Source organism: Geotrypetes seraphini, chromosome 7 (genome assembly GCF_902459505.1).
Source record: "Geotrypetes seraphini chromosome 7, aGeoSer1.1, whole genome shotgun sequence".
In the NCBI taxonomy this organism is placed as follows: domain Eukaryota; kingdom Metazoa; phylum Chordata; class Amphibia; order Gymnophiona; family Dermophiidae; genus Geotrypetes; species Geotrypetes seraphini.
The window spans coordinates 53,165,960-53,180,182 of record NC_047090.1 but is presented as its reverse complement, the minus strand read 5'-3'; the positions used below and the strand labels follow the sequence as shown (position 1 = coordinate 53,180,182).

General features: G+C 44.2%; 1 protein-coding gene across 11 annotated transcripts in view; it reads right to left on the bottom strand.

Annotated features, from left to right (window-relative positions):
• CAPRIN2 (caprin family member 2) overlaps positions 1-14,223 on the bottom strand; it is a 331,530-nt gene that overhangs the window by 240,545 nt on the left and 76,762 nt on the right. The gene's annotated exons all lie outside the window — the stretch shown is intronic.

Below are 14,223 nucleotides of genomic sequence, written 5' to 3'. Positions count from 1 at the left end.
TACATGTTGTAGATGCCCTAGCATAAATGACATGCCCCGTATGAGGGTCTTGCCAGCTATATATTAGAAAATAGCATTGGTTAAACTTATATAGGAGAGAGGTTCATTATTTATTGAGGTTGGTCTTATGTTTTAGGGATTGTTGCCCTGAGGAAACCCCCCAAGGGTGAAACATGTTGGCGAACTTGTCCCTTGCTGTTCACCACCTAAGATAAGTACAATACATCTCTTTAAAATTCTTTTAAATTAAAAAGTTGATAAGAAAAAGTTGCTAAAAACATAAAAAAGCAAAAAAGTTGCAAAAACAGTTGAAAGTTTAACCTAATTTATTAATAATGAGTTAACATAATGTCTCATAAAGTGACACGATGAAGATTTGGATGCATAAAGCCAAGTGTCATGAAAATTTATTGAACATTTGGTGGCATTTCAGAGAGCCTGAAGAATTAGAAATAGAAGGTATTTCAAGGGTGGCTAAAAACACTTCACCCTAAATAAAGATTTTTGGTTAAGACCTTCTATTAGAATTTATTGTCTAAGCCTAATATAAGAATTTATTATCCCTTAAGATGTGGCAGATGCGTTGAACAGTCTCCCGGAAGATGTGGTAGATACAGAGACTGTCTGAATTCAAGAAGGCATGAGATAGACACGTGGGATCTCAAAGAGGAAGAGATAATCCTTACTGTGATGGCCTTTATCTGCTATCATGTTTCTATGTAATTAAACTCTACAATTTATTGCCAGAGAAAATGTGATGAAATCTGTTAGCTTAGCAGGATTTTAAGAAAAGGTTTGGATAATTTCCTAAAACAAAAGCCCTTAGGCCATTATTGGGACAGCTTGTGGAAAACCACTGCTTATTCTTAAGATATACAGCCTAAAATCAATTTTACTGTTTGGGATCTTGCCAGGTACTTGTTACTTGGGTTGGCCACTGTTGGAAACAGGATTCTGGGCTTGATGGACCTTTGGTCTGTCCCAGTATGGCAATTCTTATGTTCTTAATTTATGAAAACCAATGATTAATAATTTAACATGGAATAAAACTTAACACATGAGTAGCTAGGAACCAACCTTCTAAGTGCAACTAGTAGGAGCCATAACCACCCCCCCCCCCTCAAAAAAAAGAAAGAAAGAAAGGGAATAGGAACCTCCATGTTTCTGTAGTGTGTGTCTGCTAAATCTTAGATACAGGAGACTAGGTCTCAAGACACTGGCAATATCCAAAACATAAATCAAGCGAATCAAAAGTCTGCACAGGGTGGACCATACACAATCCTGTGTCTATGTAGTGAAGTCATAGAATTCTGTACTATAGCCGATGTAAAGCAGTACCAGAACTCTAGGTAGGAACAGATGAGCATGCCTGCAGTACCAAGGACTCAAAAGTGGCATCCTCTCAAGCTGCCACATCCACTCTGTAGAACCTCATAAAAGGTGTGAAAAAAGTAACCAAGTAGCTGGTCTACAAATTTCATCAGGCAAAACAGCCCGGGACTCTGCCTAGGAAGCAGTCACACTTCTAGTTGAATGTGCTGCAATTGAGCTAGGGGGCTGTTTACTGGCTGGTCAGCACAAAAAGGTAGTTGGAGAATCAGGAATAAGTAGTCTTCTCCAGATATTGAAGTAGGGCTCTCACACATCCAGCCTCCACAAAATTCTGCCATTTCACAGAACCTGTAGGGCAGCATTTCTCCACTCTGTCCTGGAGTATCCCCTTTCTAGTCAGGTTTTCAGGATATCCACAATGAATATGCATGAAAGAAATTTGCATAAAATAAAGGCAAAGTATACAAATCAAGTTTATGCATATTCATTGTGGATATCCTGAAAACCTGACTAACAAAGGGATACTCCAGGACTGAGTTGAGAAACACTGCTGTAGGGTGACAAGCAAGTAAACAAATCTGATATAGAAAAAAGAAACCACCTTAGGCAGAAAGGAAGGTACAATACACAGAGAGACAGACTCCGTAAACAAGAGGTAGGGTTCTCTACAGAAAAGAACATAACATAAGCATTGCCTCTGCCGGGTCAGACCAGGGTCCATCGTGCCCAGCAGTCCGCTCCTACAGCGGCCCCCCAGGTCCATGACCTGCATGTGATCCTTCACCTAAATCGTTTATTCCCTATTCATTTACTATCCTGTATAGTTACCCTCTATCTGTACCTTTCAATCCCCTTCAGGAAGTCATCCAATCCCTTTTTGAAACTCAATATTGTACTCTGTCCTATCACCTCTTCTGGGAGCGCATTCCAGGTGTCCACCACCCTCTGAGTGAAGAAGAACTTCCTAGCATTCGTTTTGAAACAGTCTCCTTTCAATTTTTCTGAATGCCCTCTTGTTTTTGTTGTCCCCGCTAGTCTGAAGAATCTGTCCCTCTCCACCTTCTCTGCCTTTCATGATTTATAAGTCTCTATCATGTCGCCTCTAAGTCTTCGCTTTTCCAGGGTAAAGAGCCCCAGCTTCTCAAGCCTTTCAGCATATGAAAGGTTTTCCATGCCCTTTATCATCCTTGTCACTCTTCTCTGGACCCTCTCAAGTGTCACCATATCCTTCTTAAGGTACGGCGACCAGTATTGGACGCAGTACTCCAGATGCGGGCGCACCATCACTCGATATAGTGGTAGAATAACTTCCTTCATTCTGGTAGTGATACCCTTTTTGATAATGCCCAACATTCTGTTTGCTTTCTTTAAGGCCACTTGCCATTGCGCCGCTGGCTTCATTATTTTATCCACCAATACCCCCCAAGTCTTTTTCTAGGTTGCCTTCCCCCAGTATCCTACATTGTATAGCTGTACATTGGGTCCCCTTTCCCTATATGCTTGATTTTACATTCCTGCACATTGAAGCTCATCTGCCATCTTTTTGCCCACTCGCTCAGTTTGTTCAGGTCTCTTTGTAGTTCTTTGCATTCTTCAACAGTTCTGACCCTACTGGAAAGTTTTGTGTCGTCCGTGAATTTTATAACTTTGCACTTTGTCCCTGTTTCCAGGTCATTAATGAATATATTGAACAGCAGCGGTCCCAACATTGACCTCTGTGGGACTCCACTTGTGACCCCTTTCCAGTCAGAGTAGTGTCCCTTTATTCCTACCCTCTGTTTCCTGTCCGCCAGCCAATTCCTGATCCATCTGTGCACGTCCCCTAAAACCCTGTGGCTCCACAATTTTCTTAGTAGGCACTCATGAGGTACCTTGTCGAAGGCTTTTTGGAAATCCAGATATGATGTCTATGAGGTCACCCTTGTTCAATTGTTCGCTTATGCCCTCAAAGAAATGCAGTAGGTTTGTTTGGCATGATCTTCCTTTATAGAAACCATGCTGGTTTGTTCTCAGATTATTTCTTTCTAAATGCTCATTGATACTTTCCTTGATCAATGATTCGGCCATCTTCCCCGGAACTGAGGTTAAGCTCACCGGTCTGTAGTTTCCTGGGTCACCTCTCGATCTCTTTTTGATGATAGGTGTAACATTCGCTATCCTCCAGTCCTCCGGGATTACCCCTGTTCAAGCATAGGTTACAAATCTGCCACAGTAACTCCGCTGTTTCGTCTCTGAGCTCTTTCAATATTCTCAAGTGGATTCTGTCTGGGCCTGGAGATTTGTCAGTTTTTAATCTATCTGTTTGAATACGTCTTCGAGGCTTACCTCCATGCATGATAATTTTCCCTCTTGATCCCCCTTGAAGATTTTTTACAGTTCTGGCACATTGGATGTGTCTTCTCTTGTAAAGATTGACGAGAAGAACATGTTTGGTCTGTCAGCCACCTCTTTTTCCTCCTTCACCACTCCCTTCCTGTTGCCCTCATCCAGAGGTACCACCTCCTCCCTCGCCGGCTGCTTTCCTTTCACATATCGGAAGAATGGTTTAAAATTTTGTGCTTCCTTGGCTAGTCTCTCTTCATATTCTTTCTTTGCTTTTGTGATCACTCGGTGACATTCTTTTTGTTGCTTCCTGTGCTCTTTCCAATTTTCTTTGGTTTTGTCCTTTTTTCACTTCCGAAATTATCTTTTGTCTCCTATCACTTTCTTTACTTCATTGGTTATCCATGCCGGGTCTTTTGTTTGATTCTTTTTGCATCCTTTTCTAAATCTAGGTATATACAGGTTTTGCGCCTCATTTACTGTATCTTTGAATAAGAACCAGACTTGCTTCACAGTCTGCATTTTCTGGGAGCTGTTTTTGAGGTTTTTTCTCACCATTCATCTCATGGCATCATAGTTCCCTTTCTTAAAGTTAAACGTTGTTGCATTGGTTCTCTTTCCCTTTGGTAATCCTACTTCCACTTTGAACTGGATCATGTTGTGGTCACTGTTTCCTAATGGTCCCACTACTTCCTTTGCAGGTCCTTTCAGCCTGTTGAGGATTATATCCAGAATCGCTGACCCTCTCGTTGGTTCCTTGACAAGTTGTTCGATGAAGCAGTCCCGTACAGCCTCCAGAAACTCTGTTTCCTTTGTACATTTTGAAATTCCAGTCTATCCCAGGATAGTTGAAATATCCTATAACTATGGTGTTAGTGTTCTTGCATTCCCGCCTCAACTCGGCTTTCATTTCTGTATCATTTGCTTCAGTTTGCCCAGGTGGACGGTTGTACAGTCCCATCTTTATCTCGGATCAGTTTATTCCTGGTATTTTAACCCATAGTGATTCCAGTTGATCATTGGTCACTGCTGCGAACACACTGGCCTGTAAAACTGGAGATCCACCTTGTCGAGACTATGGCAACCAAAGACACGGTCTTACCTGTAAGATACAAGAGGGATACATCCGGCAGGGGCTCATATGGAGCCTGAGACCCTTCAGAAAAACATTAAAGTCCAAAAACAATATTAAGTTCCCAAGATGGAAATGGCCTATGCAATAGGGAACTCAATCCGAGTGTCCCCCTCAAAATCTTAAGTGATGCATGGATGAGACGCCAGGGACTGCATGCTTCTCTGAGCCCTAAAGCACGAGATTGCCTACCTGTACCTTGAGATGAAACCATTAGGACTTTTTCAAGACCAGTTTGTAGGAATGATGGATATCACTGGGATGGGAGCCCTCTCAGGCTCATATGCTGCTTGGTGCACTGTAACTGGAAAGCCTTCTAGGTCTTCACATAAGCTGCAAATGTTGCAGGCTTCTTTGCCTTAAGAAGAGTCATAACGACAAACTTCAAATAACCCTTACAAGTTAGGGCAGTGCGCACAAGTGCCTGGTCATGAGATCCATGTCCAGTCTTCCCCAATGCTGTGCAATGAAGGCGAACGCCCTCTAGGACAGAGACCACACCCCTAGATCCAGCCCAGATAGTCTCCACTCTTGCCACAAGGGCCCAACATTAAAGAATTCGCTTCTGCAGTCATTGAAACTGAAAACTTCTTTGCCTAGGTTTAATAGTGAAAGCTTATTTCAGCAGGCTTTTGGAGTACAGTTATATAGCAACATAGTAGATGACGGCAGATAAAGACCCAAATGGTCCATCCAGTCTGCCCAACCTGATTCAATTTAATTTTTTTTTTTTTTTTTTTTTTTAATTCTTTCTTCTTAGCAATTTCTGGGCAAGAATCCAAAGCTCTACCCGGTACTGTGCTTAGGTTCCAACTACTGAAGTCTCCGTCAAAGCTCACTCCAGCCTATCTACACCCTTCCAACCTTTGAAGCCCTCCCCAGCCCATCCTCAACCAAAAGGCCATATACAGACACATACCGTGCAAGTCTGCCCAGTACTGGCCTTAGTTCAATATTTACTATTATTTTCTGATTCTAGATCCTCTGTATTCATCCCACGCTTCTTTGAACTTGGTCACTGTTTTCCTCTCAATCACCTCTCTGGAGCACATTCCAGGCATCCACCACCCTCTCCATGAAGTAGAATTTCCTAACATTGCTCTTGAATCTACCACCCCTCAACCTCAAATTATGCCCTCTGGTGTTACCATTTTCCTTTCTCTGGAAAATTTTCAAGTCCTTTCAAGTAATGGACCATCTGAATCATATCTACCGTCCCTCCTTTTTTCTACGGTATACATATTCAGGCTTCCAGTCTCTCCTCATACGTCTTTTGGAGCAAATCTCCTATCATTTTCGTCGCCCTCCTCTGGACCGCTTCAAGTCTTCTTACGTCCTTCGCCAGATACGGTCTCCAAAACTGAACACAATACTCCAAGTGGAGCCTCGCCAACGACCTGTACAGGGGCATCAACACCTTCTTCCTTCTACTGGCTACACTTCTCTTCGTACAGCCCAGCATCTTTCTGCCAGCAGCCACTGCCTTGTCACACTTTTTTTGCCTTTAGATCTTTGGATACTATCACCCCAAGGTTCCTCTCCCTGTCCATGCATATCAGCCTCTCACCTCCCAGAATATATGGTCCCTTCCGATTATTAATCCCCAAGTGCATTACTCTGCATTGAATTTTAGTTAGAACATAAGAATTGCCCCTGTCGGGTCAGACCGGAGGTCCATCGAGCCCGGCAGTCCGCTCACGCGTCGGCCCCTCAGGTCCAAGACCTGATAGTGCTCATACCCTAAAACTGTCATACGCTTTTCGCTTATGACCTGTAGAGTAACCTTCTATCTATACCCAGTAATCCCCTTCGCTTCCAGGAAGTCATCCAGCCCCATTTTGAAACCCAGTATTGTACTCTGTCCTATTACCTCATTTGGAAGCGTGTTCCAGGTGTCCACCACCCTCTGAGTGAAGAAAAACTTCCTTGCATTCGTTTTGAATCTGTCCCCTCTCAGTTTTTCTGAATGACCTCTTGTTTTTGATGTCCCCGCTAGTCTGAAGAATCTGCCCCTATCCACCTTCTCTATGCTTTTCATGATTTTATACGTCTGTATCATGTCTCCTCTCAGTCTCCGCTTTTCCAGGGTAAAGAGCCCCAGTTTGTCTAACTTTTCGGAATATGAAAGGTTCTCCATTCCTTTTATCATCCTAGTTGCTCTCCTCTGGACCCTCTCAAGCATCGCTATGTCTTTCTTAAGGTACGGTGACCAGTATTGGACACAGTATTCCAGATGTGGTCGCACCATTGCTCGATACAATGGCAGGATAACTTCCTTCGTTCTGGTAGTGATACCTTTTTTGATAATGCCCAGAATTCTGTTTGCTTTCTTTGAGGCCGCTGCACATTGCGCCGCTGGTTTCATTGTTGTATCCAATACCCCCAGGTCTTTTTCTAGGGTGCCTTTCCACAGCACCCTTCCTCCCATCGTATAGCTGTACATGGGGTTCCCTTTCCCCATGTGCAAGACCTTACATTTCTCCACGTTGAAGCTCATCTGCCATCTTTTTGCCCATTCACACAGTTTGTTCAGGTCGCTCTGTAATTCTTTGCATTCCTCAACAGTTTCTACTCTGTTGGAGAGCTTTGTATCGTCCGTGAACTTGATAACTTCACACTTCGTGCCCATTTCCAGATCATTAATGACTATATTGAACAGTAGCGGTCCCAGCACAGACCCCTGTGGGACACCACTCGTGACTCCTTTCCAGTCAGAGTAGTGTCCTTTTACTACTACCCTCTGCTTCCTATCCGCCAGCCAATTTTGGATCCATCTGTGGATGTCCCCTTCCACCCCGTGGTTCCACAGTTTCTTCAGTAAGCGCTCATGGGGTACCTTGTCAAAGGCTTTTTGGAAATCTAGATATACTATGTCAATGGGGTTACCTTGGTCCAAATGTTTGCTTATCCCCTCAAAGAAATGCAGTAGATTCGTTTGCACGATCGTCCTTTACAGAAACCGTGCTGGCTTGTTCTCATCAGTTTGTTTTTTTCTATATGCTCATTGATACCTTCCCTGATCATTGATTCGACCAACTTCCCCGGAACTGAGGTCAAGCTCACCGGTCTATAGTTCCCCGGGTCGCCTCTCGATCCTTTTTTGAAGATTGGTGTAACATTTGCTATCCTCCAGTCTTCCGGGATTATCCCTGTTCAAGGATAGGTTGCATATATGCCTGAGTAACTCCGCTATTTTATCTCTGAGCTCTTTCAGTATTCTCGGGTGGATCCCATCTGGGCCAGGAGATTTGTCAATTTTTAATCTATCTGCCTGAGAATGTCTTCGAGGCTTACCTCCATGCATGATAATATTCCCTCTTGATTCCCCTTGAAGATTTTTTCCGGTTCCGGCACATTGGATGTGTCTTCTTTTGTAAAGACAGATGCGAAGAACTTGTTTAGTCTATCAGCCACCTCTTTTTCCTCCTTCACCACTCCTTTTCTGTCTCCCTCATCCAGAGGTCCCACCTCCTCCCTCGCTGGCTGTTTCCCTTTTACATATCTGAAAAATGGTTTAAAATTTATTGCTTCCTTGGCTAGTCTCTCCTCGTATTCTTTCTTGGCTTTTCTGACCACTCGGTGACATTCTTTCTGATGCTTCCTGTGCTCTTTCCAATTTGCTTCAGTTTTGTCCTTTTTCCACTTCCGAAATGATGTTTTCTTGTCTCCTATCACTGTCTTTACTTCGTTGTTTATCCATGCTGGGTCTTTAGTCTGATTCTTATTGCATCCTTTCCTAAATCTGGGTACATATAGGTTTTGTGCCTCGCTTACCGTGTCCTTGAGTAGGGACCAGGCTTGCTCCACAGACCGAACTTTCTTGGAGGTTTCTGAGCTTCTTCTTCACCATTTGTCTCATGGCATCATAGTTCCCTTTCTTGAAGTTAAGCGCTGTTCCCTTTGTTCTCTTCCCCTTTGGTAATCCTACTTCCACTTGGAACAGTATCATGTTGTGGTCACTGTTTCCTAGCGGTCCCATTACTTCCACTCCCTTTGCAGGTCCTTTTAGCCCGTTGAGGATCAGATCCAGGATCGCTGCCCCTCTCGTTGGAGTCTGGACAAGTTGTTCCATGAAACAGTCTTGGACGGCTTCCAGGAACTCCGTTTCCTTCGTGCATTTTGAATTTCCAAGACGCCAGTCTATCCCGGGATAGTTGAAATCTCCCATAACTATAGTGTTAGCGTTCTCGCATTCCCTCTTCAGCTCAGCTACCATTTCTGTATCCTCTGCTTCCGATTGCCCAGGTGGACGGTAGATCAGTCCCATCTTTATCTCGGATCTGTTTTTTCCTGGTATTTTAACCCACAGTGACTCCAGTTGACCATTTGCCGCTGCTGTATCCACACTAGTTGAGTGAATGGTTTCCCTTATGTACAGTGCTATTCCTCCTCCTTTCTGATAAGTCCTATCTTTTCGGTTGCCAGATATTAGACCATTCATCTAACTTTGGCAGATCCTTTTTCATATTTTTCACTCCCTTTTCGGTGTCTTCTGTTACAAATCTTGGTATCATCTGCAAAAAGGCAAACTTTTCCTTCTAACCCTTCAGCAATGTCACTCAAACATTGAACAGGATTGGCCCCAGCACCGAACCCTGAGGGACTCCACTAGACACCTTTCCTTCCTGTGAGCTACTTCCATTAACCACCACCCTCTGGCGCCTCTCCGAAGCCAGTTTCTAATCCAGTTCACCACTTTAGGTCCTAACTTCTGCCCTTCAAGTTTGCTTAAGAGCCTCCTATGAGGAACCGTATGAAAGGCTTTGCTGAAATCTAAGTAATTTACATCTAGTATATGTCCTCAATCCAGTTCTCTGGTCACCCAATCAAAAAATTCAATCAGGTTCGTTTGACATGATTTACCTTTTGTGGGCCATGTTGCCTCGGATCCTGTAACCCATTAGATTCTAGGAAGTTCACTATTCTTTCTTTCAGCAACACTTCCATTATTTTTCTAACAACCGAAGTGATGCTTACTGGCCTGTAGTTTCCCGCTTCATCTCTGTGACCACTTTTGTGAACAGGGACCATATCCACTCTCTTTCAATCCCAAGGAACCCGTTTCCAGAGATTTGTTGAATAAGTCTTTAATAGGACCCACCAGAACCTTTGAACTCCCTCAGTATCCTGGGATGGATCTCGTCCGGTCCCATCGCTTTGTCCACCTTCAGTTTTTCAGTTGTTCATAAACACTTTCCTCTGTGAACATCGCAGAATCTATTCCATTTTCTCATGTTACTTTGCCAGATATCGGTCCTTCTCCAGGATTTTCTTCAGTGAACACAGAAGTATTTGTTTAGCACGTTTGCTTTTTCCTCACCTCTCCACATATTGGTTCCCAGCATCTTTTAGTTTAGCAATTCCATTTTTCATCTTTCTCCTTTCACTAATATCTGAAAAATTGTCTCCCATTTTTACATTTTTAATCATTTGTTCTTCCGCTGCGCTTTTACCAGACATATCTCTCGGCTTATTTCAATTTCACACGGTAGTCCTTTTTGCACTCCTCTTCTTGGGTTTTCTTATATTTCTGAAAGCCAACTCTTGCCTTTAATTTCTCCGCCACTAGTTCTGAAAACCATATCTGTTTCCTTTTTCTCTTGTTTTTATTGATTTTCTTCACATTAAGGTCTGTAGCCATTTTATCACTCCTTTCAGCTTAGACCACTGTTTTTCCACTTCTCTTATATCTTCCCATCCTAACAGCTCTTTCTTCAGGTACTCTCCCATTTTATTAAAGTCTGTACATTTGAAATCAAGTTATAGGTTTTATTAGTATTAATGTGGATGGTATGTTTAATAGGGGATGGATTATGAGGCTTTCTTTTTTATTATTGTAATTTAATGCAGACCACTTTATTTGCTTTCAGTGATTTAGCAACAAAACCTGTCACTTCTGTCCACTGGATCATCTGTGCCTCCAAGTGTAGGGGAGCGCATCTTATGTCTTCCTGTATTTACATAAGCTACCGTTGTGGCATTGTCTGAAAAACACTCAGACTCCCTTCCCTGGGCCAGATGCACAAAATTTGCCATGTATTTATCATCACTAAACCAGTTTAAAAAAATCACACTACTACTACTACTACTCTTCCTGCCTCTAGCAGCTGAGTGGCAGGAGGCTGCTTCAGGGCTCCCCCTGTCACTGCACTGTTTGGGGCTTCCCCAACCAGCTCTGCACTTGTCAGTCTCTTTCTCCAACAACTGATCGGATTGGATTACGGCAGACCTCTACGAAAGTCATTTGTATGTAAAATTGTTTGAACACCAATTGCTGTTTTCAAACTGGACTATTTACCAGCCCCACAGCGAACCTCAGGATTTTAACGGCAATTTCAGAGCAACCAGGCCATATCGGGAAAAATTGCAATGCCTTCAGCGCCAAACAAATGGCTCTCAGTTCCAGATGATTTATCACTTGCTTTCCGATGGAGTCCACTTTGCCTGGAGCAGGCAACCATAAAATGGGGCTCCCCCAGCCACTCAGGCTGGCATCTGTCGTGAGGGTCATCCATGGAGTTGATTCTTGAGGCATGCCTCTCGATAAGGCATCCCCTGGAGCCACCTACGTAAGCTACGTTTTACCCCCGAAGATCAAGGGAGCTGTGTCTGCAGTGGTGTTGCAGTGATCACCTGGAAAGAAGAGTGTCCTGCATTCGAGCTCTCGCTGAGAAACAACTTCCAGGGAGGCTGCCATCGAGCCCAGCACCTGAAGGTAATGCCAGACTGTGGGGCTCAGTAAAACCAGGATCTTCCTGAGCTTCTGTTGGTGAGGTTCAGGAAGAAAGATACAACCCTGTGTCATATCAAAGCAGATTCTCAGATATTCCAAGTTCCAAGTTGGCTGAAGGTGACTTTTTTGGAAGTTGATTATCGAGCTAAGTCTCTGGAGGAGATTCACCACCTGCTGCACCGTGTGCTCACCTTCCCATTGTGGAGGTGGCTCCAATTAGCCAATTGTCCAGATAAGGATGCACCTATTCTGTGTAGGTGAGCTGCTACAACCACCATCACCTTGATAAAAGGTGCACAGAATTGTGGCCAAACAGAAAGGGAGCATCACTTGAAGCATCGCTGAAGGATGTAGAATCTTAGATATTTTCTATGATTCAGAAAGATGGGGATGTGAAGATACGCCTCTGTTAAATCCAGAGAGGCTAAGAAATTGCCCCAGAGCCATCACCACTATATCAGAGTGGATCATCTCCATGCGAAAGCAGGGGAACTTTAGCACCTCATTTACTGACTTCAAGTTCAGAACAGGCCTCCAATCTTCTGTACCTTGGTTTTGGGCACTATGAAGTATATGGTCTATATGCTGGAGTCCAATTCTTCTCCAGAAACTGGTTCTATGGCATGAATGTCCAAGAGCCGTTGCACCATCCTCAGACCATGGCCACCTTTTCTGGCTGCCCATCCGGGGCTTCGAGGAACAGATCTGAAGGAGGTCCAGACCCCCCCCATGATCTTGCACCCCTCTTGACTAATGTCTAGAACCCAGTGGTCTAAAAAATCTGTTCCCATTCCCTCCAGAAAGCCAACAGTTGCCCAATAGAAGGAGTGGTGGCTGTCCTGTTGTCATTGTAGCTTTTTGGTGGCTGAGCTACCACAGGAACTCAAGGGTTGCTGGTGCCTGTAACTGCCAATCTGTCTGGACCCCTGGAAAAGCCACTGAGAAGAGTAACCATAGGAAAACTGTCAGGATCTCTTAGGAGGTATGAAAATTGTCTCTGCCACTCCCCAATGGACCGACAACCTCTGCAGTCTGGAATTTGGGATGGCAATCCACAACACTGGTCAAGAGGTCGTCTAAACCTTTGCCAAGAGGCATCTGCCCTTAAAGGATAAACTGTTGAGAGTGGCCTTAGAAGCTGAGTCACCCACCCACTGTCTGATACAGATCATTTGGCAGGCAGAAATGGAATATGGACACTTAAAATTGTTGTTATCCACCTAGAAATCTATTGTGAGAATAGTGCGGAATATAAATAAGAATAGAATAAGCCAAAACCTTACAAATGACCATGGCATAAAAAGCATTGACCACATAATTCACTTCCTCAAACCATGTGGGGAGAAGCATCCCCCAGCTCCAAGGGGTTAGTCCACAATCTTGTATGATAGGCCTGTGCCAGAAGGAGACAGCTGCTGCTGCAGTAGCAGCAGCTTTGATGCCCAAAGCCAGCACTAGGAAGGTAGGTGCACTTACTCACTTGCGCTACTGTGGAGTCCACTTTGGGCCGTGAAAACAGCTATTGGAAGTCTAAAGCCATAGGATACAGCTTAGACATAGCTTTGGCCACCTTTAGAGAGCCTTCAGGTGACACCCATTGGTCAGTGACTAAGGAGGTGATGTCTGGATAAGCAGGAAAAAAGGTAGTCTGTGCATTAGTGTTGCTCATAATGAACACAGATGTGGAGGGCTGCTGGGAATCTAACTTCTATGCAGAGAGATTATCTGAAATGACACTTGAAATGGAAGCCGATTTGAAAAGGCAACACAATGAACGACCTTTACTGTGATCCAAAGCCACCCCTGCTTCCTGACTTCTGAACCCTGAAAAGGATCACAAATCATCCACAGAAGCAGTGGAGCCTTGTGATAAAGGCATGGAAAGACTTCCAAATTATCCCAGTTCTGTTCTGACAGGTCACTGACATTAGGAGCCGGCATGATACGAAGCAGACGCGCCTGCTTGGGATATGGATTCCCCCACGTAGAGCCAGCGCGCTCATCAACAGCCTAGTACTTCCCAGGCCCATTAAGTAAGCTTTCCACAAAAGGCTGACAAAATCTGAAAAGTCTTGCACTGGAGGCCCCAAGGACCCCCTACAAGGCCCCAGATTGGGAAATTAGGGCCTCCTCTGCAACCACACGCTTGATTTTTGCCCCTCATATGTGGCCTCTGAATGGGATCTCTCTATTGACTGGACTTTCTGGGGTTCCAACACCCTGGAGAACTTAACGGAGACTGAGCCTGAAACTCCCATCCCTTCCTCTCACATCAGGTGGAACACGGATGCTCCTCAACCAGTAAAACGGCACAAAAAAAAAAGCAGGAATTGGGGCTGGACTGGCCCGGGGCATCCATTACAGGTGATCCCTAGGCAAAAGAAAGGGATTTGAGGCAGATAGAAAAGCACTCTGAAATGGGGAGGCAAGGGGAGGGAGAAAATTTGCTTAAAATACAAGATGGCCACCTCCAGAAAATTTGTGGGAGCTCAAATATTTTAAAAAATGTAGGGGGGGGGAAGTTACCCCTCCTCAAAATGCCTAACATCAGAAACCCTCAAATCTGACTTTTTTCAGACCCCCCTCCCCCCCTCCAATTTTCCCTATAGGAAATAATGGGAGTACTCCTACAGAGTTGAGTTTGAGGGACACCCTTTTGCAGATTCACAACTAACAGGAAGCAACAGCTACGGTACAGAATCCT